Source organism: Crotalus tigris, unplaced genomic scaffold (assembly GCF_016545835.1).
Source record: "Crotalus tigris isolate CLP2741 ecotype Arizona unplaced genomic scaffold, ASM1654583v1 scf7180000024286.1529876, whole genome shotgun sequence".
NCBI classification, from domain to species: Eukaryota; Metazoa; Chordata; class Lepidosauria; order Squamata; family Viperidae; genus Crotalus; species Crotalus tigris.
This window is the reverse complement of record NW_024100459.1, coordinates 754,513-781,727: the sequence shown is the minus strand read 5'-3', so window position 1 is coordinate 781,727 and position 27,215 is coordinate 754,513. Positions and strand designations below refer to the sequence as shown.

Here is a 27,215-nt window from a genome sequence, read left to right as displayed (position 1 = left end):
CGAGCCAATACAAACAATGCTGCAGTTGACCTAATCTAATTAATCCAAGGCAGCTCTTTCAGCACTCATATAATAACAAGGCTTTTTGGAAGGCCAGAAGGTTGGGACTTCTTTATCAGAGTAGGCAGGTTGGTCCAAAGAGCAGATGCAGTCAATGAGAAGATATATTGTTGATCCTCCAGCCACTCACCTCTCATAGCTTACATGAGATGGCCTGAATCTGTGGCAAATATACTTTCCTTGGGTAAAATTTTATGGGGGCAACCAGCATATTGAATTGGTGCTAGACCAGGGGTTCTCAACCTTGGCAACTTTAAGACTTGTGGACTTCAACTCCCAGAATTCTTCAGCCAGCTTTGCTGGTTGAAGAATTCTGGGAGTTGAAGTCCACAAGTCTTAAAGTTGCCAAGGTTGAGAACCCCTGTGCTAGACACAAAGCAATAACCAATGGAAATAACTTGTGATGATATGTGGGCTCAGGGGAGGGAAGTGCTAAGCAATTACAATTAAAAAAAAAAGTCCTGGGAAAGTATAACCTGAAATAGAGAGGGGTTTTTGACAGCTTTCAGGATTCTGTTACAATACTTCAATTGCTTTAACGTATGTAGGAAAATTCCTAGCAAATCCTTTTTCCTGACCTTGCCTACCTTGAAAGGTGATAATATCCCTGAAAGCCTTTTTACTCTCTCATCAGAGAGATTTTGGATCTTGCCTTTTAACTCGAGAATACAATGACAAATCCTCATCACATCCCTGTCTCTGCAGAACATCCATGCCCTACAACTTGTCCATCAGTTTCTCCTGAAACACCAAAGCAAGACCCATCCCCTGAACTGTCTTCAGATTTGTCAGACAGTGATAACCAAGAAAACTTCCTGTTTCCTGCCATGTAAGTTTCCCCATTGTCAGACAAGAGACAAAAAGTCATATTCTAGCTTTGCCCAAACCTTCAATTTCAGACTTGTTGCCTGCCCATTCTTGGACACAAATGGCAGGCAAGAGTAAGGAAAAGTAGATTTGACTCTGAGAAGAGGGGGAGAGAATGCTGAGCTTTTATAGAAAATAGGAAGTGTGAGAAAGAAACTCAGAAAAAAATCTCTGCCTTGGTTTTGCTAGATATATAAGTAAAGAGGGGCATTGACTGGCCTTTGAGATTTTATTTTAATACCTTAAATGCATTAAAGTACACTCTGAGATGTCAAGAGACTTCTAGTTTTTTGACCTGGTCAGTCTTGAAAGGCTGACCCAATAGAGATAATACTGCTAAATCTGCTGTCCTAAATTAGCAGATAGTCCTGCATTCAATAGAACATGACACTTCCAAGTTTGTCTTCATGTATCATCTACATTGGATTACCTATGAAGTGACAAGGAAATGAATTACTATTTTCAAGGAATCATGATCCAAAAAGACCTATAACTGGCATATCAGTCAAAGCTGGACAATTTCTTTTTGATAACTAACTTAATAGATAAGGGGAATGCCATGGATATAGTGTATGTTAACCTGAGGAAAGCATTCAACACAGTCTGCATTGATAAACTCATTAATAAATGGATAAAATATAGGCTGGATGAGGGCTTTTCAACCGGTGGTACAGTAGCACTTGTGGCACATTAACGAATGGCAGGTGGTACGCAGCCCTGCCTAGCCAAGTGTAGTGTATGGAGGGAAAGAGCCAGCGCAGGCAAGGACTTATTGTGAGAGAGTCCTCTGGAGCTGCAAGCTCACTTCTGGCTCACTCTCCCCCATGAGAAAGGAGGAGGAGATCAAGCAGGCCGGCCATGAGCTGATCTTCAATTTCTGTGGCCAGCCACCTGTGCTGGCAGCAACAAACAGGCAAGAAATGCAGCAGGGAAAGGGTTGCCCTCCACGAGGAATGAAGAAAGATAGCATCAGCTGGAGGTAAGACAGGGAGGGAGATGGAGAGTGGAAGGATTCTTATGTGCTTTTGTGATTTTGAAGTTCTGGGATTTGTGCAATGAGGGCTTTGTGTTCTTAAGCAGTGGTTGGCAATTTCTATACGGCTGATGGCTCATGTCTCATGTTAGCTTCTATTGCTCTGCTATTGTTAGCTGTAAGTTTTGCTGCAAGGGATTTTGAAGTATTTTTCTCCTGAATGGATTTTGCCTGTAGCATTCCTTTACTTATGAATGGAGCCATTTGGGGAGGCTGCCTTAGTCGGCAGCCAGTACTTATTTACATTTTTTTTCTTCTTTAAGTGCCGGCTGCGCTCCTTAACTTTCCTTTCTAGTCAGTAGCTAATTCTTAAAGGGGAATGTGCCTTTTTAAGCTAGTTCACTCAGCAGCTTGTTTTTTCTGTCTCTGGAGGCTTTTCCTTGTTTGATGAATATATGGAAGAGAAAAAAATATGGGGGGGTTCAAATTCTTCCTTCAGAAGGAGGTGGGCATGAGAAAGAGGGAGGCAGGGAAGGAGGGAGGGAAGTCCCACCTTAGCACTTGGCCACCAGCAGCCCTGCCATTGACTTTGCTTGTCAAAAGTTTGCAAAAGGGGATCACATGACCCTGGAACACTGTGACTATCATAAATATGAATCAGTTGCCAAGCATCCAAATATAAATCACATGACCCTGGACATGCTGCAATGGTCATAAGTGTGAAAAATGGTCATAAGTCATTTCAGTGCAATTGCAACTTTGAACAGGGTTTTTTTTTTTTTGGTCATCAAGTTTTTGACACCTTGCTAGATGGTACTCGAATATTGCCATATCCTAAAAGTGGTACAGTTGGTGAAAAGGTTGGAAAGCCCTGTGTTACACAATGACAATAAAGATATTCTATTCTATTCTAATTATCATTGGTATAGATGATTAAATGAATTGATAAGTGACTGAATGACTACATTCAGAAAGTATTTATAAAGGGCTTTATATTAGTAGCATTGAGTGGAATGCCACAAGGCTTTATTCTGGGCCTTGTTCAACATTTTTATTAGTGATCTGGATGAAATGGTTTGATTTTTGCCCATGGGCTTATTTATTAGATTTATGATTCACCTGTTGTTCTGGAGAACATTAAAGCATTTATAACACTCTCTTCTCTGATTTTCCCTATAACAGTTGGTTCTATGATGTATTATAGGTTGGGCTCAGAGTCTGTTGGTCCATCACAGTGAATTTCTATGGCTGTTGGTAGACTAGTATCTAGGACTGGCCAGTGAAAATCCAATGCTTTAACATTTTCACCATGACTCTACAATTTCTTCCCCAGCTTGCCACTATAGGCTCAAATCCCATTCATTGATATATGAAAAACAGATGTTGGTGCCAGTATGCATGATTTTGCATTTTACTTACTCTGAACTTCATCTGCACTTTGAAACCCTTTGACTCAGTCCAGAAAGAGCCTTTTGCACAATTCAGTTTGGATTTTACCCTCTTGAATTGTTAGATATCATCAGCAAATGCAGCCACTTTGCTGCTCAGCTGTGAAAATTACCAGAGGCTGTAAACTAACTATAGTAATAAAAACAGTAAAAACTAACTATAATAATTTAGATCAAAGACTGTGGTTAGGAATTTAATGCAGACAAGATCTTGTGAGCTAGAAATGGATATACTATAAAGCCGTGCTTGCATTAGAGCTAAGATAAGATAAGATAACCTTTATTGTCATTTTTATACTGTGGGCACAATGGCACACATCAAAATGAAATTTAGTTGCCCACTCTCAAAGTAAAACACATACATGATACACACCTAAACATACTATGAACAACATATGTATAGACCCACATCTCTACATATACGTAGCAAATAAATATTAAATATTGTCCATCTGGAATATATAACGGAAGGAGGAAGCTTGAGAGTTCGCAAGGTTAATGCTGTATGGAATGACTAGCAAAACATTCATATTTCCTCTGTTTGGTTGGGTGGCCTATAGTATACACCTATAGAAATGTCATTTTTTCTCCCTTTTATATTGACCCAAATTCATTCAAGACAGTTTTTGTCATTGTTGTGCTCTATTTCTGTGGAGATGTAGTTATTTCTTATATAGAGAACAACTCCACCTCCTCTTTTATTTGATCTGTTTCTTTTAAATAATTTAAATCCCTCTAGCTATATGTTCCATTTGTGGGTTTCATCCCACCATGTTTCTGTAATGGCAACAATATCATATCTACCCTCATTGACCTGAATTTCTAGTTCACCTTGTTTGCTGTACATACTCTGTGCATCGGTGTATAGACATTTGAGTCCTTTATGACCGACCCTGTGTTTACTTTCTACATAACCTGAGTGGTGCCTGAGTTCCCCTATTGTCTTACCACCTATTTGGTTAGTGCACTTTGTGTGGCACTCGTTATTAAAAGCTTGATTTTGCTTGACAGCATGGTTGGTATTTTTGTCCACACACATATCTATGTTACATGCACTGATAGCCCTATTGTTTTTAGATTGCCGGGGACAGGCATGCTCTTTATCGATTAACTCATTGTCCCCGCTGTTTAGTTTAAATATTCCTCCAGAAAATCTGTGAATTTATAGCCGAGTAATTCAGTCCCTTTCTTTGATGGATGCATTTTTTCATGGGACCAACTACTGACATCATGACTAATATATCCAAAGCCTTCCCCTTCACACCGCTCATTTAGCCACATATTGAATTGTGCTATATGTTGGCCTTTTCCATTTTGCTCTTTATACACTGGTAAAACCTCTGAAAAAGTTAGCCTACAGCCTATTTTGCTAAGTTCCTGCCCCAAGCTCTGGAAATCGTTCTGCACAGAGAGTACATCTTTTTTGGACAGATCGTTAGACAAACAGCAAACGCACATGAGTATTTCTTTCCTCTAAGTGCTTCAGGGTCAGATGGAGAACGGAAGAAATAGCATCCTCCATAGAGCGATTTGGTCGGTAGACAAACTGAAGTGGGTCAAAAGCTGGCGGGAGGCTAGGTACAATAGTGTCCTTTATCAGCTTCTCAAAGCATTTCATGATGGTGGATATCAGTGCAACCGGACGGTAATCATTGAGGCCTGTAATTGTGGACTTTTTTGGCACTGGCAAGATGATGGCCATCTTAAAACATGATGGGACCACTCCCTGCTGCAATGAGAGGTTGAAAATATCTGTGAGAACACAAACCAGCTCCCCTGTGCATTCCCTGAGGATACGTCCAGGGATGTTATCTGGGCCTGCTGCTTTCCGAATGTTAACTGTCTGCAGTGTTTTCTGGACAGAGGTGACATCAAAGCTTGGCACTTGCTCATCAGGATGGGGCACTGCTTTCCTATCAGGAGTGCTATTTGATGCCTCAAATCTACCAAAAAATGCATTCAGTTTGTTTAGGAAGTCTGTGTCATCCTTAAATCTTGATGGAGCCACCTTGAAATCTGTAATGGCCTGGATCCCTTGCCACATTTGCCTGGTGTTTGTTGGGTCATGGAAAAAGTTCTGAATTTTCTGGCAATGGGCTTGCTTTGCACCTTTTATGGTGCTTTACAGATTTGCTCTGGCTGTTCTAAGTGCCAACATGTCACCAGATTTAAAAGCCACATTCTGTGCTTTCAGCATCTTGTGGACCTCATAAGTCAGCCCCGGTTTTTCATTCGCCTTCACAACAATGCTTTTAACTTTTGGATATATGCAGACACCGTGGTGGCATACTCCTCAACATTTGTATGTTGGTTATCAGTAGCTGCTTCCTTAAACATGCCCCAATCTGTGCACTCAAAGCAGTCTTGTAGTGCTTCTGTAGAAATTTGATAGTCTTCAGGTCATCATGTTTCAGGACAATAGAATAATCATGTTACTTTAGGACCTTGGGCCTGTACACCCACCTCCCTAGGACAGGGTCTAGGACATACATCCTATTCCACACAGAGATTGGGGATTTTGTACCATAGTAAGTAATCTACTCAAGGCATATTCTCATATTCACCACAGCCATTGATATACCTCAAAAGTCTATCTCTAAATGCAGAGATTTTCAAATAGTCAGAGTAGGAAGACAGAAAACAGAATGAAAGAATCAGTGGAAGCCAGCTGTCTTGTAGTTCCCGCTTTCTTGCAATCCAAATAATAATAATAATAATAATAATAGTAATAATAATAATAATAGTAATAATAATAATAATAAAGTTGGAAGGGACCTTGGAAGTCATCTGGTCCAACCCCCTGCTCAGGCAGGAAACTCTATACCATTTCAGACAATACCATATACCATTGCAGGCTTGGACTGTTTGCTGATATTCTGACTTAGTTATGTGCCCATTATCTGCAGCATCGGTTGCTGCAGATAATTCAGAATGAAAGCTAACAACAACAACAACAAAAAAACACAGATCTAAAATCAAGCCAATAGCAGACATGGCCAAAGTTACATCATCAATTGTCTCCACAAATATTTCACAATCTCCTTAGCCAGAGGAAGTGGCCTTTCTCTCTTGCTTGCACTTTAGACTGTAGTTTTTTTTAATGACCTGATTAAGAATTGGTTGTAAAGTAAGCCAGTAAACAAAACCTGATATGCAGGAGGTTAATCACTTACAGCAAAGTCAATTCATGATTAATTCAGAGAGTTCAAACCAAATATCTAGTAGCAGGCAATGTGAAAAAAAGAAAAGAAAAACCAGGCTTCCAGCATTATACAGTTACTAGGGGAATTAGGAAGATACTATTTCTAGCACTCAGGACTCAGAAGCCTTTGAGTGCCATCCAAGGTTCAGCTGCTCCTTTTACAAAATTTCTGTTCACAAGTGGAATCTTTCTCTTGAATTAACTGTGATTTCTGTACCCACTGCTACCCACATTCTGAAAACTGAGTAGAGGTCAAGCAACGAGTCATCTCACAACTCTCTTTGGGCTCATCCTCATGCAGTGACGTTTATGGAAGGAGTTCAGAAAAAAAAAACCTAGTAATTGCAGCAACACAACTCAAGTCCCATCCCTTTTGAACATTTGTGCATGCATCATCATTTGTACAAATAGGTGGGCCTTTGATCACATTGCCAAAGCACTACCTTGACTTTTTTGATTTTCCCAGAAGGTACTATTGTCTTCTTGTTCTGGTATGAGTAGCACAAAGATGCCTTAGTGGGGTCAAACGACCATTTCATGGGAGTCGCCAAACAACGCAGTCTGCCATTTTTTCCCCCTTTTCCTTAGCTGTGCTACTCCCTTTTATTCTATTGGCTTTTGAAAGCCAATAGAATAGACTCTCTTGAATAGAGTCTAATTCTATTGGCTTTCAAAAGCCAATAGGAATTGTTCAGGCTGCCTCTGCCCTGCTGAGCCCCCCAAAAGTCCCAGTCTGCAAACGGTGCTGCACCAGTTAAGTAGTCCTCGACTTACGACCGGTTGAGTAGTCCTCGACTTACGACCAGTTGGGGGTCGCGGCATTAAAAAGGTTGAGAACCACTGCCTTAGTAAGTATTTTTAGAGGGCCTATCCTCATGACATCACCTCCAAGTTCATCTCTAACTTAGAGGCAGTTTACAATTGTATTTTAATATTTTAATATATTAATAATACTTAGTAATATATTGATATATTCCAATATATATAAAGTATTATATATTAATACATAATAATATATTATTTTAAAATATTAATATTTTAAAGTAGGGTTTGCCTTCTCCTTTCAACACCCTTTGTGGTCTGAATGATCCGTGGTGCTTTATTTACATATCACTTATTTCTGAAAACTGGAGATGGTGTACAATAACAGCAACAGAATCATAAAATATAATTTGTAATAAGGTTATTCTGTTATCATGTGTGTACTGATGATACCGTACCCCATGGTATTGGATGATCAACAGTTTCATGCAGTTGTTAAAGAGATGAGAGAGAGTTGAGCCCTAGGGTTTGACCTCTTCTCAATCACCAACCTTTGACTGGAACCAGCCGCAGAGAAAGGAGAACCATTGCAAAATGGAATGTCCCACTCCAAGTCCATGAAGCTGGTCCAGAAAGATATCATGACTGATTCTTTGGGGGAAGGAGCTAATTGCTCCCGAGTCCATTCTGCTAGTCAGTTGAAGCAAGGATAGCTGATCTGCAACACTGCTAAAATCCTCATTAGGGAGCTTCTGCAATGGAAAGACCACTGCCCAATGTTATCCACTTGGCCACCATCCAAGAAAAAAAAATATTGATAGGGCTCCAGTGAACACTTCTAGCTGCTTGGTTCACTGCCTCTGTGCTGACTTCCCCACCGCTTTGTTGTTGCTGCTGCTGCTGCCATTTTTTCCATTCCACTTCTCTTGCTGGCTAACTGGTACCAAAGTTGCTGGCGATCCACCAAACGGGCAGGACCACCGAACATCTCCACACACTATCCTCAAAATTCTCAACAAAATGAGCCTACTAAGCAAACATCTACCTTAGTGTCATGATGGAAAAAAGGGTGGGAAAAACTTACAATCAAGGTGAAACCATCACATGTCACATAAATTCATCATAAATCCTACTCAGCTAACATCAATGATGATGGTAACCATGATGATATATGTTGGATTGCACATCTGCTACTGTTGTCTAATCAGCCAGGGGATGACTGAAATCTGCAATGTCTGTCTCCCAATAGAGAAAAAGGGGGAAAGCTGAACTTGTTTGAAAGCCTCAGGCATCGCTGCTGTTTGTTTTTACTTTTTTCAAAAATGCCTCTCCCGTGGCCTCTTCAGTCCTGCTATACAAACAGCTTAGACTTTTCTTACTGTAAATCCTGCCAATAACAACGATCGATCGCATGACTAACAAACCAGTGGGCCATTTCCTCCTTCAGCATGAAGGAACTGTTGTTTTCACCACCTTCCTTGAGGCAACTGTATTTTTGACCAGACGTACATTTCCCTGTCAGATATATTTTTTCTTCCAAGATGGTATCTAAATTTATCCAGAATTACTTTCATTCTCTTTTTCTTCCTAAACAAATTTAATCAACAATTTTGGTATTTAGTTTGCTTCTTTTACAATGTAGAGGGAAATAAAAAGCAAAGGGACCAACAAAATGTATCCTTCTGTGCACCTATATCTCTGTTCAGAGTTCTCCTGTTATTTTGGAAGAATGAATGATTTAACCTTGCAGTATGATTTAACCTGTCATTGGAGAAGTGACACATTAATTCAGACCATGCATGGGGGAGCTATCAGTACTTCCTTAACTCAGCCACTACCCTTCCTATGGTCTTGTGAAAATCCTCAAACAGTTACAAGTGTTTATCTCTCCCTCCGGAATAGAGGAAATGTAACCCAGGGCCCATAGCCAGCTTTACCAGCATCCTTTTGTGGTAACAAGGCTCTCTATAGCTGAGGTCCTTTTATAGATTTTAGGGAACTGGGGGAGCTTAAGAAGAAAAATTGGCATCTTAAACTTTGCAACCGCTTAAGGATTTTTTGCCTTACCCATTATAATATCTCCTAACACTGGCCTGGCTCCATCCGCTATGCGTGTATGGTGTAGTGAAACACCAGCTGAAGGAGAGGAGGTCCTGACAAGGAGGATTAAAAGACATGTCTGCTTAGAGTCCATTAGGGGGAAGAAATATCTCAAGTCAAACCCTTAGATTTAAACCTGCCTTTTTACCAAGGGAAGACAGACAATCCGGCAAGATTCTTATAAACAGGTGATCAACAATAAAGTAACCTCTTAGACCACTTTATGGAGCTGTCCTGGTTGCTTGCACCTGACAGATGATCTTTGATATGTGATACAAGATATGGTTCTTTAGCTGACAGAAGTGTGTATACCTCTGCCTTAAATCTGCTGAAATAGGTGACCAGGAGATGGTTAAAATGCATGAGGAACGAGTACTTTATTTCCTCACTGTAATATGAAATTTCATGGACAAAAGCCTCCTCTGCTAGAGGGAACATTTTGTGGAACCTGCAAGTTAAACCATAACAAGACTCATATATATCAACTTAATACAGCTATTATATACCAGATTTCAGGATTTAAGTTTCCTCTTCCTTTTTAGGCAGATATGAACTATTTTGGAGATGCTGGCCTTACTGCTCCACAAACTAAGTCATTACTTTAAAAAGATGGTCCAGGAACTGGCATCTTGCTTTTTGGCATTTGTTCCTAACCATGGTGACAATCAAATGATGAAATGTGTGTTTTGCTATTATAATGTAAATTCCACCTTTTCACAAAAGTACATAAGGGGTGGAATTAGCATCACTGCAATAAGTATTTTCCCTCTTGTCTGCCAGCATGGGTGCTTGCTAAGTTTGGAATGGGGACAGGCTGGAGAGAAAGCGTGTCCAGAAGCAGTCTTATTTTGCGAAGGGTGATTACTTACATCAAACTGGAAAGAAGAGATGCTCAAAATTAATTGTATCCTAGAGACCGGAAGGGATCAAGAGGCACTTCACAATGATTCCCTTGACCCTATCTGAAAAAAAAGCATACTAGCCATGCTTGAAATGAAATCCCTATGAATAATTTAGAAATTTCTTCAGGTTGAATGTGTACCAAGCTTAACTTTGAAGTAGCTTCAGTTTCTTAAAAGTCCAAAAACATGTCCCATCAAAGTTTTATTCTTAAATTTTCAGAGTGAAAATCACTTTCCAGAGTAACCTGGAGGTTTATATTCTAGCAACACTGAAAATAACCATTAACTGCTTGTTCTTCACATGTCGCTAGCAAGTAGGGAGGGGTCTTTCCTTTCTTCTAGCTTGTTGGTGCAATTAAACAGCAGAACAATGTCACATATATTCCTCCCTTCAGTGTGCAAGTTGAGACCAAGTGAGACCTACCAACGGTTCTTTCAAAATCAAAATCCTCGCTGCACTTCTGGGTTCAAAAAAGGTCAGGCAGAGCCCTTTCTTTTGACCCTTGTAGCTGATTAGCAGCGGCTTAGGAATTGACCCTAGGACATCCTGCTCTTTTAACCTCGTGAAGCCATTAGACCTATCATCTGTGGGGAATGTCACAAGTAGCGTCAGAAAGAAAGTCTAGTTTGTCAGTCTCAAAAAAAAAAACCTATTTTAGTAATCAAATTATTGAAGAGCAGAAAAAGGAAGGGGATGATTTCTATTTTCTCCCTGCATAACTGATGAATGGCTCTGGCACGAAAGCTCTTCACTTGGACCTCATTTCCTCAATGATAGCACTAGCATGCAAAGCAAACCATTTGGAAAATGAAAAAAAAAGCCACTTTTGAAATAAAGCTAAACATTCTTCTGAATCACTCGCTCCCAGTTAATGACAAGCAAGGAATGATTATGTTTCAAGGAACAATAGCAGTAGGTCAACATGCTGTAGTAGAGTGGATAAGGATAGAACCTAGACATTTTATAAGAGACACAGAACTGTTGCTGTTTCTTGTCTCTTACAACATTTAGTTCTCATGAAGTATTAAATGCTGAGTATTCATTTCTGACCCAGGTAAGCATTATTAAAAATTAATCCTCTTGCCATATGAGGGAGCAATCTCTATTTATTGTCTCAGTTGGTTATTGTCAGAATTCCTGAATTTGCAGATTTCTAGTTGGGGCCTTCCTATGGATTAATATGCATTCCCTCTGTTTATATATATTCATTTTTGCTGTTACATGCAATAATAAATATTTTTGAGATCTGGCTTTGAAAAACTAGCTGGAGCTAAAGCTTAAAAGAGTAAGCAACCACAGTACTTATTTAAATATGACTTATGTTAGATTCTGTTTTGGAGTGGAAGAAGATGGAACACACCCTGATCCCTTTCAGTGCTCTAAGAATTAAGGGAGGACATATACTGCAATGGTGCTAGTGCAGTGCAACTGCTATCTGAATGCGGTCAATTACAAAACATCCATTTACAAGAAGCCAAGTAGTTCCCTGCTAGTTCATTAGATTCCTGAAACCTACTCTACCACTATAATCTCACTAGCATAATTTTCTAGAAGGTGGGTACACTTCCACAACTGGCTTTTCATGCAGCCTTCCAACAGTTTTTCCCAGGATTACACATGGGGCTTAAACTCATTTTTGCAAATAAAAATGATAATAGGAAGTAGTGCTTTATTTAGTAGCATGCCATCTTCTGTATATGTTTTAGTTAGAAAAAATATATAACTTAAGATCACATAAGACAGGTGCATTGGGAAGTATCCATATATTTTTTTTTTCTTGTGAGCACTGTGCTGCCCCTTCCTGGCTCTAGGCTTTTGCAGCTAGACATCAGGACCTTTTCCCATTGCTGAGTTGTAGTGCTCTTCACTTTTCCTTGAGTTGGGAGGACAGACATAAAATATACTGTCCCTATTGTCAATCCCTATCCTGCATGGACTACCAGTTTTTTCACCCTGTAACAGGTGACAAAGCAATAAAGGAGATTATTGTTGCTCTGGATTGAAATGAGGGGTCCTTGGCCCTCTCTGGACTTTGTTGCTTTGTTGCAGATATTTCATTAAGCAAACTTGATAATATCATCAGTGCTAATAAGGAGTGGGGTTTGCTCTCAGTTTATATTCTAGTGACTTGTCTTGTCAGTGTTTATAAGAGTGGTCTTGGAGGTCCTTTGGTTGGGCTGTTTACTATTAGCTTGATTGGGGTATTGTTTACTTCTTTATTGTTGGTCTGATGTCAATCTTGGAGTTAATCTATGCTCATCTGGCTGCTGATTGCTGGTGGGGAAGTGTTTTGGTCTTTTTGTTCTCTTTTTGGCTTGTTGATTGTCTTTTTGGCACAGTATGTAGATATTGTTTATGTGTCTATTGATGGCTAATTTGTCAGAATGCCAGGCTTCTTAAAATTACCTAGCGTTTTTGGACTTGGCTTGCTCTAGCTTGGTCACAGTTTCCCAGTTGAAGCTATGGTTAAGTTTGTCTATTTGTTGTGAAATTAAAGAGTTTTCATCATGTCTTCAGCTGCTAGTTGATTTTCAAGTTTTCTTGGAACCACATGGAATCAGCATAACACACAAGCCAACTAAAGTTCTCCAAAACATCCTAAGCAAACCAAATGATCCAGCAGCCTCAGAAGAAAAAAACAGGAGTCATCTACAACATAAGTGTAATGACAGCAAAAACTACAATGTAGGTTGAAAACACTGCCTTAAGGCAATATTGGGAGAAGGGGGGAAATACCTTCTTAGCACTGGCAGAACTAAGAACAATATCTTTCACTCATGGGTTTGGCGTTAGATGAAGACAAGAGGTTGCCCAAAGCATGTTTGCATTGTAACTAGGTGTAAGTGGCATGAACTGGCCTGCACAGAAACAAAAGGCCTAGAACCCAAAGTGAGATAAATCCAAAAGAAGCCATATAAATTGTCCAAGTATAAATTAGAAAGTGCAGCTATTTGATTTGCCAACTATTCTCTTCAATTGAACATTCTCTGACTGACATGAAAGCATTTTTTTTACAGCAAAGATACACATTGATTAGTTTCCTCCTTGTAGGAAAAGAAGGTAATACAACAGCATATATTAGCTCCTGTGTTAAATGGGAAAAAGGTATACATAAAGACATTTCCCAACTGGTGTAAAGAATGAGAGTTGACAAGATTATCTGAAGAAAAAATAGAAAAGATTTTTTTTAACACTGTATGAAAGCAGCATAAACAAGATTCTAATTAGTGACCTGTGATGATTCTCTTTCTCACATTATTTGCAATTGTACAAATGATGCAAGGATCATTTATTCTAATATGCTACATTTTTTATTGTTTTATCTTTTTCTATTAGTTTATAATATAGAATACAAAAATACAAAAGCAAATAATAGGAAAAGCAGGGGAGGAAAGGGAGAAGAAAAAAGTGTAGCGAAGAAGAGAAAAAGAAAGAAATGGCATTGACGTCCGACTCCCTTTGGTGCAGTAAAATAAGAAATAGCATCGAACCTCAACTTTTTACTTTTACATAATAGCCATTTCTGTAACAACAGATCTATCTAATCAATAAAACCCAAAATTAAAGTTTTATTTTTTTCCACTTCAAGCACAAAGTCCAGAAGTGGTTTCCAAGTAAAAACAAAAGTACTTGTGGTTTTGTTTTTTTAATCAAAGCAGTCAATTTAGCCATGTCTGGTAACTCCATCAGCTTTTGTAACCATTCATCCATTGTGGGGATTGAAATGTCCTTCCATTTTTGTGCATAAAGAAATCTTGCTGCCGTCAACATACATAACATCAAAGTTCCAGGTTTTTTTCCAAAAATTTTTGCTACAATTTTTTAAAAAATAGACAAAAGGAGATAATTCTTAGAAAGGACTTGAGTCTCTGTGGTTCACCCGAAATGGTGAACTCTGAATTTAAACACTAGTTTAAAGATTGCACCTTTTTATTAATATAATCCTGAATCGGACATTCAACCCAGCTAAAGTTTCTTTCTCTTTTTCCATTTTTCTTATTCAGTGTTAATTATCTTCCATTGGCTGACTCAAAATTCCTGGCTCTTCCTTGGCTTCCTCTATTCTATGAACTGGACAGTAATTTACTTTTAAAATGTAGTAAAATACTAGATTGTACCAGTGCTAACCTGCTTTATTTGAAAATAGTTATGTATACATAAGCCCGTCTGTTGCAATTTGCTTAAACACTACTAATGCTTCATGCCACTCTGGCTGCAGGCAGAGGATGGACGTCAGATCAAATCCTCTTGATCTCAGCATGAAATTTGCAAGCCAGAATCAAAGAGTAAGAACACAGAAAGGAGTGTCTAAGAGACACAAAGGCTCTTGGGAAAAACTCCATCTCTCTTTCCATCCATAGCTGAATTGATTAAACACAATGATCCTAACAGCCAATTACAAGAAACAGCCTTTCCCAACAGTGGTGACTTGCTTGTCTTTCAGATACTTAAAAACAAAATAATTGCTATTATTTGATTAGTATGTCCAGTGTTCCATATGAAGGAGTCATTCCTACACAAACAGATCAGAACATTTAATTACCTGCTGCTTCTGTCTCTTACTACGAACTTGTTATTGGTTCTGGCTAGATACCTAGATAATCCTGCACAGTGGCTAATATTTGCCTGTAGGAACTCTTTAATAGGACTTGATGGTTTGGCAGCAACTGGTATTGACAAATGTAGTTGCTCTTAAATAAGGTAACCAAACGTCCTCCTTTAGGGAGGACAGTCCTCTTTTTGTGAGTTCTGTCCTCCCTCGAAAAGTGTCCTCCTACATGTCCTCCTTTTCGATATTTGAAGACTAATCTGCAGGGCTTTTTTTTTTCCTCATAAAATGCTCAGAATGGCGTTCCGGCACCTTTTTTGATGTTTTTTTTTCAACTTTTGCATGAGCTGTGCCACTCCCCCTATTGGCTTTCGAAAGCCAATAGGAATTGCTGCTGAGCGCGCCAAAACACCCGCCAGCAAACTTTGCACAAGCAAGTTGTCTGCAGTGAAGGCGAATTGGCAGGAACTTTGCACCCCTCCCTGCTACCCAACTACACCATCTCCTAGTTAGTTCCGAAGATACCTGGAGGAGACTGTAGTGGTAAGTTTCTTTTGATCTTCGGCTCTGCTAGGGCAATAATGGCTATGGGCACAAGAGGGAGGAATGGCGGGGGTGCTGCGTGTGGGGGTGTGAGGGGCGGCAGTGGCTAGCTGCTCCCTGATGCTGTGGGAGCCACGGGGCCCTCTCTACACAGGGCTGTGCAAGGTGGGCGGTGGTGCTGGCGGGGTGTCTGCAGGCGGGGTGTGTCGATGGCGGGCTGTCCCCTGGGGCTAGAGCCAGCGTGGCTGGTGCTTTGGGAGCCGCGGGGCCGGCTCTACACAGGGCTGCACAGGGTGGGTAGTGGTGCTGGCGGGGTGTGTCTGCAAGCAGGGTTTGTCGATGGCAGGCTGCTCCCTGGGGCCGGAGCCGGCACAGCTGGTGCTTTGGGAGCCGCAGGGCCTGCTCTACACGGCGGGGCAGCAGTGCTGGTGGGGCAGCTGCAGGCGGGGGCGCGGCGGGCGGTTGACCTTCCATGGGCCGGGCCAGCTTTTACCATATTTTTTCTTCAATTTATTTGTGTCCTCCTTTTCATTGTAAAAAAGTTGGTCATCTTAGCCTCGTCTCACTGACCCATTTCTTCTGCGGCCAAAGGAAATGCCTCTGCAGCTGAGAATGGAAGATCCGGCTTACATTTCACCATCAGAGGCCTTCCAGAAAAGTCTCTACAGCCAAGAACCAAGCTATGAAATCCGTAGCTTGGTTCTTGGCTGCAGAGGCCTTTCTGGAAGGCCTCTGATGGCGAAATGCAGGCCGGAGTTCCATTCTTATTCTCAGCTGCAGAAGCATTTCTTTCAGCTGCAAAAGAAATGGGCTGGCTGGCAGGGCTATCGGTGGTGCTGCCACAAGGTGAGACTGTGGAAAAGACACCCCCCCCCCGAAAATAAGACCTGGTGCAAACAAAAAATTACAACCGGGTCTTATTTTTGGGGAAACACAATACATTTTGATCACCTACATACAAAGTTTGTTTTTAAAACCTTCAATTATATTAAACACAATATGAAACTGAATACAGTAGCTTCCAGTACAATATACTTCCAGAGTTGACAACAAAGTTTTTTCCAGTCACAGTGGTGATGGATCAGTGTCCTTCAGAGAGGAAGGAAGTTATTTTAATGGATAAAAAAATCAAATGTTTTTTCTTCTGATCCCACTGTATATATTTTACATTTATTTCCACAAGTTGGAATCACACTTTGTAATAAGCCATAATTCTGTATTTAAATCAATGGTTGAGTTAAGGGAAAAACCACCACAACCCATCCCCGATTTTTATTTATCAACATGGGAGAAAAAAAAAAGAAAAATATGCCAAAAAGCTGTTCAGAATGCTCAGGCACAATTGTTTTTTTTTTGGAGGCTGTGGGTGAAAGAGTGTTAGTGTTGCCTGAAAACAAGCAGAAACCTTGCCCTTAAAAATGTCTACATAAAATTCTGACAGCTCAAGAAAAAAACTGCCTAAAACATCCTGAGAGGCTTAGGTCAAGTGAAGAAAATGATGGTATTTTATACTATCTCAGATAATTTCTGAGCTCAAAAACAGAGCATAAAAATGTTTGTTAGGGGGAAAATGTGCACAAAAAACAAGTGCAGATTTCTTTATAGAAAATAACATGAGACTTTGACAGAAGAAATGAATGTGTGAATACAAAAGACGCAGACACAGAGCAGACAATAGGGGTCCCTCAGGCAATGTGATGACCTTCCCTGCCCACCCACCCTTTTCACAGTTCATTTCTTTCTTATGTTTCCTTAATTGTCCCTCAGAGGTTTTGACCTGGAATCATTTTCTTGATCTGTAGATGTTTAGCACTGCTCTTTTTTGAATTGTTTTATCAAAATCAGGAAAGCATAGTTATCTGAATCACACAAATCAGAGGCACTTGGACAATTCTCTGGAGTATTTTTGTTATGTCACACTTTCAGCAATAGTGTAATGTCATTATTTGAAAGGTCTGAAAGTGGCTCATGTTCCTAAAAAGTATTTATTTATTTCTAAAGTCTGTTAGCTATCTCATAAGAGCAACTATTTTCAAGCTATTTTCCAAAGCGCCTGAAGGCAGGACAAGAAGCAACGGATGGAAACTAATCAAGGAGAGAGGCAACCTAGAACTAAGGAGAAACTTCCTGACAGTTAGAAAAATTAACCAGTGGAACAACCTGCCTCAAGACGCGGTGAATGCTCCAACACTGGAAGTCTTTAAGAAGAGACTGGACAGCCATTTGTCCGAAATGGTATAGGGTTTCCTGCCTGAGCAGGGGATTGGACTAAATGACCTCCAAGGTCCCTTCCAACTTTATTATTATTAACTCTCAGGCAACATATGATAAAACTCTGCTAAAAAATAAAAATTCATTAATGAATCAATTACTTTAAGAAAAAAATGTCAAAACAGCAGAGTCTTCTTTACTTGCCTCTAAACCTGGTTTCAACATGATTGTGATCCCCATAGTTTACTATTATTTTAAGTGCTTTTCTGCCATGTCACTGAAGTGAATCTAAGCAATGAGCAAAAGCAATATAACAATAACATTTCAAACAACGAAAAATACATATACTGATCATAAACAAATTCTATTCCATAAATAACAATACATTCAATAAGCAACATCCATACATAATCTAAATACATACTTATTCCCTCCTCATTCCTCAAGTGCCCATTTAAATAGTAAAGGCTTAGTAAGCTTTCTGAATATTAACTATGAGGAGGCTATTCTGATTCTAGGAGTAGATCTGATTCCATACTAGGAAAGCTGTATAGGGAGGGTTCTCTTCAAACCACCTCCCATCGTACATAGTCTCTCTACCAGTTGGGTGGTCAAATTCTACTTGGAGCAAATCATGTCACAGATACTCAAGCTATGAGTCATATGCAACTTTATCAGTTATTATAATCATATTCAACTGTACACAGAGAGAACCAGTTTGGTCTAGTGCAGTGGTTCTCAACCTTTATAATGCCGTGACCCCCAACCGGTCGTAAGTCGAGGACTACTCAACCAGTCGTAAGTCGAGGACTACTAACTGGTGCAGCACCGTTTGCAGAATGGGACTTTTAGCGGGCTCAGCAGGGCAGAGACAGCCTGGACAATTCCTATTGGCTTTTGAAAGCCAATAGAATTAGACTGCATTGTTTGGCGACCCCCCGTGAAATGGTCGTTCGACCCCAAATGGGGTCCCGACCCACAGGTTGAGAACCACAGGTCTAGTGGTTAAGCTAGGCTAGAAACCAGGAAACTGTGAGTTTTAGTCCTGCCTTAGGCATGAAAGCTGGCTGGGTGACCTCAGACCAGTCACTGTCTCTCAGCCGAAAATATCAGGCATGGGCAACAAGGTAGTCAGTCCATTCCTGTCATAACTAATGAATCAACATTTGGTAGGTTGAAAAAAAAGCGGATCCTGCAACTGTGGGGAAATGGTAGGAAAGGAAAAAAATGGAATTGTACCCAGCACTTATTGTCATCCACTGCAGTTCCAATAATTTTAATGTGATATAACAATATTGGGATGTTCTCTTTAGGACACAGGCAATTGCATGTTGTACAAGCTAATGCTTCTCAGTAATCTTCAGGGGCTATTTCATTTAGTATGAGTTATAGTAGATCAAATAAGAAGTCAGAAGGAATAAATAGACGTGCCTCTTGTTCTAGGCATAAGCTTAATTGGTGCACGAGTCAAAGCAGGGCCTGTATTCCAAAATATTGACGCTAGACCACCTGAGTTACAGGAGCATGTCAAGAGTTTTCTCATGTTTCAATTTGCCGCCTGTAAGCTGAACAACTTGAAAGGTTGCTAAACCCACAATTTTAAGCAGCCATCTACAGTTGACCAATCCAGCTCTACCCATGTTAAGGGCAATGGTTGGGGGATGACAGATGATACGGAGGAATGGGGGCAGAACTATGGAATCTGCCGATCACTTTTCTTAACTTATCTTGCAGGAAAGTAGTTAAACTAGCACTCTTCATTGGCCTCCCTGCGACAGAAAAAATACTTGCAATGGGGATAGTATCACATACCCTGCATATAGTATATTATGCCAGCTTCAGGAATATTGGATAGCACTTTGATATGATAATTAAAGAGAGAAACTGGTTAAAAGGACATAATGTAGAAGTACAGAAAATGAAAATTAAGAGCATTTTGATCTATTTTAACTTGAGTAAGTACAAGGGAAGTCTTGGAAGGGAGACAGCTGGCATTGACTAGAGGCTTTTGGGCAAGTGGAGATTTGTGTCTATGAAATATCAGCAATTTCACCCCCAAGGGTTTTTCAACCTTCCATATTTTTCACTTTTCAGTTTAATGTCATTTCTTCCAGATAAAAGTCAGAAACAGCTTTATGTTGAGGCAATGTTATCTAATTCCCTGCATATTAGAAACATTGGGCCTGTGGCTTTGAAGAGACCTTTACCCAACCAGGAATTGTCAATGAAACCTCACTTTGATCTGAGAGCAATTGAGGTGCTACATGAAAAAGGGGCGTTGTCTTACCTGAACGCCTTTTCTCAGCATGATGATGGAGAATCCACGGATGGGTTGTCTTAATCTATCTGCTCCAATTAGACTAAGTCTGAAATTTAGTACCGCCCCCTCTGTGCCAACTGCACCCCAGTTTTAGGCTAAGGCGATACCCAGACTTTAGTCCGACGCGTCTGAACAAATGGGGACCAGGCCAACTGACCTAATGGGAGGGAGTGGATTCTCCATCATCATGCTGAGAAAAGGCGTTCAGGTAAGACAACGCCCCTTTCTCCAGCATGATTGGATGGAGAACCCACGGATGGGACATACCAAAGCCCTGTGTCCCTAGGGTGGGGAATTAGATTGGGCCTGGTTCCCACCCAATGTTAATGCGTGTTCTAGGACCCTGCGGCCAAATGAAGCCATAGAAGATGCATATATATCCCTCTTGTAGTGCCTGGGATCTCGCAGTGACTGAGACTGGTATGCCAGAGAAATACAAACTCTAATCCACCTGCGTATTGTGGTTGAAGAAACCTTCTGACCTAGTGATGAAGGGTGATAGTACACAAACAGAGCCTCTGTTCTGTGGAAAGATGAGGTTCTCTGTATATAACAATATAAGCCCTGCGCACATCCGATTTGTTCCACTGAACCTCTATCTCATTAGATGGGTTAGGACAGAAGTCCGGCAAAACTATTTCCTGAGATTTAGGATACAAGGACTTGACCTTAGGCACGAAGGAGGGGCCTAGCCTAAGGGTTACCCTGTCCTTATGGAATGTACACAGGTCCTTCCTCACTGAAGAGTAGCCAGTTCAGATATCCTTCTCGCTGAAGTTACAGCAACAAGAAATGCCACCTTCATCGATAACTGTTTAAACAAACCAGTGTCAATAGTTCAAAGGGTGCGAAACAAGAACCTATAAACCTGATGAAGATCCCACGAGGGGTATCTATGTACAGTTGATGGTCTGACGTTGTTAGCTCCTTTTAGGAAGGAGCGTATCATAGGGTAATGTGTTAAGGATTCATTGCCACAGGAAATAACTGTGGCAAGTGATGCTACCTGCCTGCGGATGGTGCTTGTGGAAAGCCCTTTGTCTAGACCATCCCTCAGGAACTCCAAGATAACTGGCATTGAAACCGCCAAAAGGTCAATTTTTCGAACTGAACACCAATTACAGGAGTCTCTCCATGTGGCATCGTATATTCTATTCGTCGAGGGTCACCTAGATTGCTGAATCATAGCTATGACCCTTGACGAATATGAGTCTCAGCCTAAGGCCTGCCTCTCAAGTGCCAGACGGTTAACTGGAGTCATTGAGGGTCTGGATGGCGTAGTTCCCCCTGAATGTGGGAGATGTGATTTGCTGGGATCCTCCATGGAGGTGATACGGAGAGCTCCATCAGGTCGGTGACCAAGAGCGTCTCGGCCAATGCGGCGCAACCAGGAGGACCTCTGCTCGTTCGCGAAGGATCTTCCTGATCGTGGCAGGAAGAAACGGCAGAGGAGGGAAGGCACAGAGCAGTTCCCTGGGCCAGGGACTGTGGAGTGCATCTGTTCCCTCTGCTGATGGAGGTGGGAACCCAGAAAGGAATCTGGGAAGTTGTGAGTTGGTGGGGGAGGCAAAAGGTCTAAGGTTGGGGAACCAAACCTGTCCACGATCTCTCTAAACACCTTCGGATCCAGCTGCCATTCAGAATGATCCACGGTTGCTCTGCTCAGTGAGTCCGCCTGCTGGTTGGTCACTCCAGATATGTACTCCGCCCTGATGGAGGGAAGATTCAGTTCCGCCCAGGACCCCAGCAATTTGGCCTCCTGCATGAGAGGCCTGGACCTTGTCCCCCCTTGTCTGTTGACATGGGCCTTGGCTGTAATGTTGTCGGTTAAAATCAGGACATGTTGGCCCTGTACTATATCGGTGAATCTCTTTAGGGCCATATGTATGGCTCTGAGTTCCAGCCAGTTTATATTGTTCCTTAGGTCCTGTTTGGACCACCGACCTTGAGCCCAGTGCGTGTGAAGGTGTGCCCCCACCCAAACAGGCTTGCATCTGTGGTAATGGTAATCCTGTCTGGTTCTAATACTGCTCCCCGTGACAGCGCCGGGGAGTCCCACCATTGAAGGGAGTTCAAGTCTCTGAAATGGAAGGAGAAGCCATGTAATTCTCTGGCATGGAGGTATGCCCATGGCACAATTTGCACGCAGGACACCGTCTTCCCCAGTAGCTGTGATACGGAGGCCAATGTGATTACTCTGGCCCTTAGGATCCGACATACAAGAGTCTGAATAGAGTTCCTTCGGTCCTGAGATAGGTAGACCGTACAATTGTCCGTGTCTATAACAGCGCCCAAATGGAGGAGCTGGGTTGTTGTATGACTTTTCTGGAAATTAACAGAAAACCCGTGCTCCTGAAAGACCTTGATGGCTAGGGCGAGGTCTGACTGAGCGTTTCGGAATGATGATGACTGAATTAGTATGTCATCTAAATAGCATTGAATTCTGATTGGAATTTGTCTAAGGTGGGCTGCGAGCACTGCCAGTACCTTGTAAATACCTTCGGTGTCGATGAGAGGCCAAATGGTAGGGCTCTGTACTGGTAATGGGCATAGCTGAATCTGAGGAATTTGCGGTGGTTAGGAAACATGTCTCAGTTAGGTCTATTGAGGTAAGAAAGTCACCTTGCCTGATGCTGGCCAGGATTGATTGAAGTGGTTGCATCTTAAACTTCTTATACCTCAAGTAAGATTTAGACCTTTCAAGTCTAAGATTGCCCTCCAGCCCCCCAAGTCTTAGGGATGACGATGAGGTTTGAGTAAAACCTTCGTCCTTCTTGGTCTTGTGTACTGGTTCAATTGCTCGTATTTGTAATAAATGAGCTATGGCATCTGACATAAAGTCAGCCCTGGACCTGCTCGTTGGGATAGGGCAAGAGCGGAATTGTCAGGTGGTTGAGAACAATTTCTAGTCTCAAACCCTGTTGACAGTGTCTAACACCCATGCATCTGTAGTGATGGCTGTCCAAGTGCTGGAATAAGGGACCAGCCGGCATCTGTAGTGGTGACTGCCCAAGTGCTGGAATAAGGGGCCAGCTGGCTTCCTATGGGAAGTGAGACTGTGAGGTCACTTGCCTCGTTCAGAGGAACGGCCCCTCGGTCTTGAAGGGGCCGCTTGGCCTGGATCTGTGGTCTGCTTCTGCATGCTGAACGATCCTGCTGTCGTTCTTGTCTCTGAAAGGAATAGAGGGATGCCTGGGCCCAGTCCCAGGATGGAGCTGGTCGAAAGGCAGCCTCCTGTAACTGCTCTGTGACATGAGTTAACCAGAGTTTTACGTTTGTCCTTACCTTCAGTTAAGTATGGTCCTAGTGCCTTACCACAGAGATGTCCACCTGTGTAAGGTTTAGAGGCCAGACGCCACTTGGTCTTGGTGTCTGCTCGCCAATTCCTGGGCCAAAGGAACCTTCGTGCTGAGATGTCTGCAGCGATGGTCTGGCAGTGTATCTAGCCATGTGCAGAGAAGCGTCGGCTAGGTACTGGGATGTAGCCACTAACTTACCCAGATTTTGGTGAGCTCTGAGCTGGTCTGGAGGGATCCTGTCCTGGAGCTCACGTAACCCAAGGGCTGAAGCCCTAGCGAAGAAGGCCATGGACGTTGCTGCCCTTGTTGCCCAGGCTGATGCCAGATGGGAACTACGCAATGCGGAGTCAATCTTTTTATCCTCCGCCCTAAGTGCCTCATTTATGTCCCCAGGGATGTTAACATTGGGAGACAATGAGTTCAAGGCTCATTAATCTCAGGAATCTCCAATAGGGAGGCCAGGGAACGGGCAACATTGAATAATGTTCTCTCTACTGCACCGGGGCTTAAGAAGGATCCTAAGTTCTCCCATTGTTCTTGAACTATATTCAGAAAAAGGGGAGGGCAGGGAATATTGTTCTGCGAGACTGAGGGCTTGGTGTATATGGCGTGGGGACCCCTGGAGGTGGGGTCTCCTGTTCTTGGGGGAGGTTTGCACTAGTGCAGGCCCTGAGTAGCAGGGAATTAAAGAATGAATGGTCAAAGAGACCGACAGGAGGGGTGGGGTCAGAGGGAGTGATGCCCTCGTCCTCAAACAAAATCAGGCCAGATTGTTCAGCCCCTGTAGATTCCAAATCCGATGAGGGATCCTCCATCAAATCTGGAGATTGTGGATGATACGTGGCCTGGGGGGGGTGTCTGTGGTGTTGGAGGCCATAAATTGAGCCACAGCCTGGGCTATCATGGACTGGAGGAGGTTTGGGTTCAGGGCCTGGTTCTCAGGAGGGCGAAGTCCTGCTGCAGTGGGAGTGAATGTGGCCTGGGGCCCTGAGGTGTCCTGACCGGTTATACCCCTCCCTGAAGCCACTGTTAGGTTTGAATCTGACTCAGGAATTCCCCTGGGGGGAGACCAGGCCCCTGGGGCTGAGGCACTGTACGAAGAAAGGGGCTCCAAAATAGACCTTCCCATCGTGTCTGTCAGATCTGGGGAGGCCGCTCTCAGTCTTTGGCACCCTTCCTCCCTCTGTGGCTCCCTGCTTGGCCGGGCTCGCTTGGTGGTGCTCTTACCACTTGCCTCTGATTGGCGACTCCTCTTGGCCGGCTCGGTGCCTTTCTCTGCCATGATGAGTTGCTCTGGTCTCAACCTTGGCAAAACGCCCCCCTCGGCGCTGTACTTCACCAAGGGAGTCTACAGAGATACTTCAGCCCAAGAGGGGGATGGGCGGGGAGTTAATGGGCACCCCGATCACTTGGGATCGATCCGGCCCTCCCCGGTCGAACCTGCTCTCTCGACGATCCTGCCACCGATGATGTAATACTGCCTTCAGAAGAAAGTTCCAGGCAGTCTGGCCTCAGCCACACACAAAATGGCCACCAATGACTTCAGGCACACTCAAAATGGCCGCCGAGGCTTCAGCCCCACACAAAATGGCCGCCGGTGACTTCAGCCACCCACAAAATGGCCACCAGTGACTTCAGTCACACTCAAAATGGCCGCTGAGGCTTCAGCCCCACACAAAATGGCCGCCGGCGACTTCAGCCACCCACAAAATGGCCGCCAGTGACTTCCGCCACTCACAAAATGGCCGCCGAGGGCCTCACCCACATACAAAATGGCCACCGGGGGCTTCAGCCACACCCAAAATGGCTGCTGGGAGGCAATTCAAAATGGCGGCCGCCAATTTCGCACCCTAAAAAACGGCCGTTGGAAGAAGGCCTTGAGGCCTAGGGTCTAAGCTGCAACGAGCCCTCGTTCAGGTGAATCGCCTGGGCTCCTAAAGCAGCTGGTGGCATGTGATTAGGCCGGCTGGAAAAGCTGTCGTCCAAGGCCTGACAGGCCCTCCCGGCTCCGAAAATTGGGAGAAGGCCTTGAGGCCTAGGGTCTAAGCTGCAACGAGCCCTCGTTCAGGTGAATCGCCTGGGCTCCTAAAGCAGCTGGTGGCATGTGATTAGGCCGGCTGGAAAAGCTGTCGTCCAAGGCCTGACAGGCCCTCCCGGCTCCAAAAATTGGGCCGCGCCCAAATTCTCACCTGCTGCTCTCTGCTGGGGCTGAGGGACCTGGGAAGGCTCCCTCCAGGCTTGATGAGGCTCTGAAAACGACCTAAATCAAAGGTTTGATCTTGCTGTCCCTAACTGAGGAAAACAAAGAAGGGAAAAGTTTTCCCCCCCCCCCAGAGGGAGAGGATTGTGAGTCTGTCAGCCTGAATAGGCTTCAGACTGGGATAATTGATCTTTCTTCTAGATATAATCGATTCTGAATCAATAATAAAATAACAAATAATAATAATAGCCTGAGCTAAGTAATTAAATAGAATTAAACAGTCTTCTGCTCCAGGAGCGAAGACAAAACGCGTCTTGGGGCAAAGAGACTAAGTCTAAAACTGGGGTGCAGTTGGCACAGAGGGGGCGGTACTAAATTTCAGACTTAGTCTAATTGGAGCAGATAGATTAAGACAACCCATCCGTGGGTTCTCCATCCAATCATGCTGGAGAACAGGTGGATCTACAAGCAGAAGCAAAGATAGTTCCACAAAACTACATGCAACACGGCTTTGCCTTATCTTTCTCTTAATGATTATTTTTTTCACTAAAATTATACCAATGAAAATTGGTTCGTGAAAAATTGCACCAATGAAAATTTGCTTCTCAGGTTCAGTGCCATTTAGGAATTCTCTTAAAACTGCAAAGGGGAGCTGGGATGGATAGACCATGCTTGTTAATGGAAGTAAAATAACTGTCTTATCCCTTACCTCATATTGCCACTGCAAGCTGATCCTGACCTCACTCAAACATACTTAGGAGAGAAGTGATAATGTTTCAGGAGCAATTAACAGGAGCGGCAGGTGCTAGCTAGAGATACAGTGTCTCATATCATAAAGGTACTTTAACAGGATGCATAGAAATATAGTTGCCATAAGATACTGTGAAATACAAAGATCCTTCTTGTATGGGAAAGCCTACATCAAATCTTGCTCATTCCCCCAGTTTTCTCACAATGCCATCTGGAAAGCAGGAACTGTTCAATACAAAATGCAATATTCAGTACCATACACTGCTGTTGCAGTCGTAACTGTAGAATCAGATATTTCTTCTTTTCAGTGTCTGGGCAGAAAAGGAATGTACAGTTCTTGAGGTTCAGGGGTTATATGGGAGAGTAGAACAGCCACAAGGAAACAAATCAAACAAATGCAAAACTTTGGGGGCATATATTTCTTTTTTCGTTTTAGAACTCTCTCTTTCCATCTCTCCCCAAAGTACAGAATGAATGTTAAGAGGAATCAAACCATCAGCAAATGCAGTTTGAATTTACAGCATCTTGGCTTTGGATACCAAAGCTCATGCTAAATATTACTTTTTTTTTTCTTTTGCATGTTTGAATCTATTCCCTTTTTAACAGTCTTTATATCTCCCTCTCTGAAAAAAATCTGACTGTTTTGCATTTAATATACTAAGAATTAAATACATAGCAGAATCAATTACCTATGCAAGAAACTTTACTCTATATTATTTTCTTTGCTTTTCGTTATCAAATGAATCAATCTTTTTCCTAAACAATTACTTTAAGAGATAGCATAAAGCCCTCATCCCCATCTTGTCTTGATTTGTTTTTCTAGAGTAAGAAAATGCTTCTCAAAACTTAGTTCAACCATAAATGAAGCTGTTAATACAATGTGATGCTAGCATCCTTTTTCCATTAATTTTGTTCTATTTGTTCCCTTTTGTTCTCTTAGTAGAACAATTTTCCTGCATTTTGTGTTGCTTTCCAAATGAGTTTGGCAATTTCTGGAGGACATGAGGGGTTTTTTTTATAACAAATAT

At 42.3% G+C, this 27,215-nt stretch overlaps 1 protein-coding gene across 3 annotated transcripts in view; it reads right to left on the bottom strand.

Moving 5' to 3' along the window:
- LTK (leukocyte receptor tyrosine kinase) overlaps positions 1–27,215 on the bottom strand; it is a 132,793-nt gene that overhangs the window by 93,677 nt on the left and 11,901 nt on the right. The window contains exon 1 of one of the 3 annotated variants that reach the window (XM_039323900.1): positions 4,805–5,081. The exons of the other annotated variants lie outside the window; for them this stretch is intronic. The gene's annotated coding sequence lies outside the window, so the exon portion shown is untranslated. Of the gene's footprint in view, positions 1–4,804; positions 5,082–27,215 lie in introns of those variants that run through there. 3 annotated transcript variants of the gene reach the window in all.